Here is a 4,014-nt window from a genome sequence, read left to right on the forward strand (position 1 = left end):
GACAATTTTCACCAGCATGTGACTGTAAAGTGCTGGTATTTTTAATCCTCTGTAAATACATTCAAAGTTAAACACAGTGGGAAGTTTCCTCTCTGTTGGAAATTTCATACAGCTGTGCTGAGCAAAAGAAGTTGAGCTGTCTTTCAAATTGGACTTATCCATTTAACTAAAGTAAATTAACTCCCATACTGGAGGACACCAAGCTGATTTAAAAGTTTGTAGTTCAAAGGTTAAAAATCACTTGTTTCAAATAAAACGTTAAACTGTAGAGTAACAAATACGATATTCACCTTAATATCAGTTGAGTGATCAAGTTACACACATTTGGAAACAACTGATTTATACATTTATGCCATAGAGTAGTACTGATTTAGCAAATGTACTTGATATTCATTAACCTCTTTACATGCACATGCACACAAAAAGCCTGCAAAATGTTCAATACAATCTATCACAGATATCCACATAACAAAAATGCTGTACATATTATAATTTCCGTAATTCTCATTTCTTCTCCAGCTCCAGAAATTTTGAGTCTTGCCTTGACTAACAGCAAGATTGTACTACAGAATGTTTTCAGGGTTTTACATTTCAAAGAGCAGGGAATACTGTTCCAGGCAGTAATTTTTAGGAAGCATGATATCTAAGGGCGCAGGAGTCATAAAAACCAATCCTTTGATTTTCTCCAGTGATCCCGTGTGCCTACAGCAAAAACAAACCTTTCAATAGTTGGAAACACATCATGAATAAATTGATCTTTTGATTTAACCCTCCTCAACCAGACAGATCACCAACTGAACAGAAAGTGAAATAGTCTATGAGGTGCTACTATTGACTGATGCAGAGAGAAAGGCAGTAAGGCACACTGGAGACTATGTTCCACTTTGCAGTGTTAACTAAGGGCATTAGGATGATTACAGATGTCCAGAAGCCCTAATCAGTGTACCTGTTAGACCCAGAGAAGCCTTAAAATTTTAGACTATCATCAGCAACAAGGAGTGAAGACACTTATTAATTGATCTGAGCATATTGCATTGTTGCCTTAAGCATAAAGAAATAAAGATGGAATCTAGCAATGATGCATAACTTTGGGGATAGGACACAATGACAAGGAGACATGGAGTTCCAGGCCATTATGTTGCAATTTGTGTGGTGATGTCAATCGATAGGTAGACAAAGGCTCAGTGGCAAGCACCCCACGAGAGTATGGGGGACCTAGAGAGTGGAAGGCAGCCATCTGAAACAAATGAGGATCAACATAAAAAAGCAAGATGTGTGGGATGTATTGAAAAAATGTCCCCCAAATTCTTAACACTTTTACTATTAAAAAGTGAAGTCTAATTTTTTTTTTTAGCTGAGCCATCCTTCCACCTGTTGGCAGCTCAGCAGCAGCTCAGCTTGGGCCGGGAATAGAACTGGTGATCCTGTTGCTCAGAGCTCACGCTCTTGAGTTAGCTCTTAACCAACTGAGCTACTCGGCCGGCCCCTAAATCCCCTCTTCTTGAATACAGGCTGGACTAAGTGACTAGCGTCTAACTAATAGAATTTGGCTAGAATGGTACTGTGTGACTTCTAAGGCTAGGTTTGAAAAGGTGATATTGCTTCCTCCTAGCTCTCTCTTTCTCAAGGTGTTTACTCTTAGAATCCAGGTCACGTGAAGAAGCCCCATGTAGGTGTCCCCAGCAACAGCCTTTGCTGAGGTGCCAGTATGCCGCCAGAATCACCTGCCAGCCAATTGTGAGTGGAATTCTCAGAAATGATTCCAATTTATGTCACTGTTCAACTGCATGAAAGGCTAGATGAGTACAGTCTCTGAACAGATAAGCTCTGAACGGATAAGAATAAGGAATGACTGGTGTGGCGTTACTTCATTAAGTATGGAAGAGTTTTTATACGGTAATAGATAACTGAAACAATGGGATATGTGCTAGAATAATGGTCCTAAGGGGTAGCTTGTTAGGAAATTCGTAGAATTTAGCATGCTACCTTTGCCATGCATTTTCCAGGGATTAAAGTCATTCTCAAGTTTCTATCGAAGACACTGAAAAGCAATGCATATAAAATAACATGAGATTGCAAGTAATGGTGACATGCTTTGTGTCACATTGTCTTAATATGAAGTGATTTGTACACAATCCAGGAAATATTGAGCTAAACAATAAGAACTGTTCTGTTTGTGTCCCGCAATGTCTAAGAGAAAGTGTGACTTCATGTGTCTTAAGTATTCTAGACAACTTGGCAGGTATATATACTCTTGTGCTGGAGATAGCAGATATCCATGTAAAATAATCTGATGAAACTAGCCATGTAGTCATTTCTATTTAAGTTATATACTTATGCCCCATATTGTTTCAGATTTGAGGAAGCTTAAAAGGATATATCCTTTGGCAAAGGTAGCATAAATTTAAAATGTGGCACAAATTTAGCTCTAATTATGTTAAGATCCAAAATAAAATGTGGGATTTAGAAATTACATGATTCATATGGTTTCTAACATTAAACAAAATAATTGCTCAGGAGTATACTTATTCCTAGTATTAAAAAAAGCGAAATAGAGTTATTTTTCTTTCAGGGCAGGATCATAAAAAGAGGTGATGTATTATAAATGAACAGCATCTTTTCAATTACTACACAGGGAAGTTCTGGAATATTTCCTTTTCTGTCTTTCTGTTACTATCTTAGAGTTTAAATTAAATAAGTAACGCTATTTTTATTAATAATAAGCAAACAATAAGAAGACATATCAATTAAAAGATAAAAATACCTCTTTATTTTCGCCCCTATCCCTGCCACCCAATTTGAAATGTCAATTTCATAAAGCAAGAAATTTTGGACTCTGTTTAATTTCACATATTTGTTTATTCCTGCAACAGCACCACACATTTTAACAAGGTTGTTTCTTAGACTGTGCTTTAATAAGACTAGTGGTAAAACATTTCTGCATGTGTGAATATCAGGGAGGGAGGCAATATCATGTGATGGAGGTATAAAATCTTCCATTATGACAATCTAAGAATTCATTTTGAAATATCTAGAAAAGTATATGTACCACATGTCATTCAAACAACAACACTCATGAAATATTTTTTATCAATTGAACTGGTAACAAATCATGAATGGTGGTGAGCATAAAATTATTTTATCTAGTAATTTCTAAAATGTAGCTATTAAGTATTCAAAAATAGTTCAGGGTCTCAGGTCTTATCAGTAACAACATAAGGGTATAGGTTTAAGAATATTTTATGAAACTGTAATATGGATTCATCTGGAAGAAAGGAATACTTACTGTCTCTGATGAAAGGTGAATTAGGTCAGGGCACACCTACTTGAAGGATCAGGCTTCTGTCAATAACCTACTTGAATTGACTGAGATTTATAGAAGATCGAGTGACCAAGACCCCAGGGTTCTGCTCCATGGCTCCAGTCACTTGGTGATTAGCATTATCTTCATTTGATTTTGCTCAGTAAGTATGGTTCATATATGAATTTCCTACAGAGAAAGGAGAAACAGATCATCTGGTATGAGTATTCATGTTTGTTGGTAGTCTTATTTCTCAGCACGAATTAATTCATTGTCATTTTATCATTTTCCGATGTTTTCAAGGAATGTACTGTTCACCTAATTACACTTGGCCAAGTGCATAGAATCAAATGATAAAAATATGTGTTGTGAATGACTTTATCCTTGCATGTAATAAATATTAACTGTGCTCGGCATTATTCTAGATGTGCTGACTGAGGTTAGAATGTTTTGCAAGATGGCCAGATCAAGTATGTGTGCTCTTCTGAAGTTTATATTCTAGTTGGGAAAACACAAAAATTTATATATCAGTATGGCCATGTCAGATGATGATGCTTTAAAACTGGGTTTTGACTTTGGGAAATGGTCTTTTGACTGGAAAGTATAAGACTAGAGGCAAGAGGGCCGGCCGAGTGGCGCATTGGTTAAGAACTGGCTTGGGACGCCAGAGGGCCCCGGTTCGGATCCCACATATGAGGGCCAGTGACACTGCC

The sequence above is a fragment of the Hipposideros armiger genome, unplaced genomic scaffold (assembly GCF_001890085.2).
Source record: "Hipposideros armiger isolate ML-2016 unplaced genomic scaffold, ASM189008v1 scaffold_712, whole genome shotgun sequence".
Classification (NCBI taxonomy): Eukaryota; Metazoa; Chordata; class Mammalia; order Chiroptera; family Hipposideridae; genus Hipposideros; species Hipposideros armiger.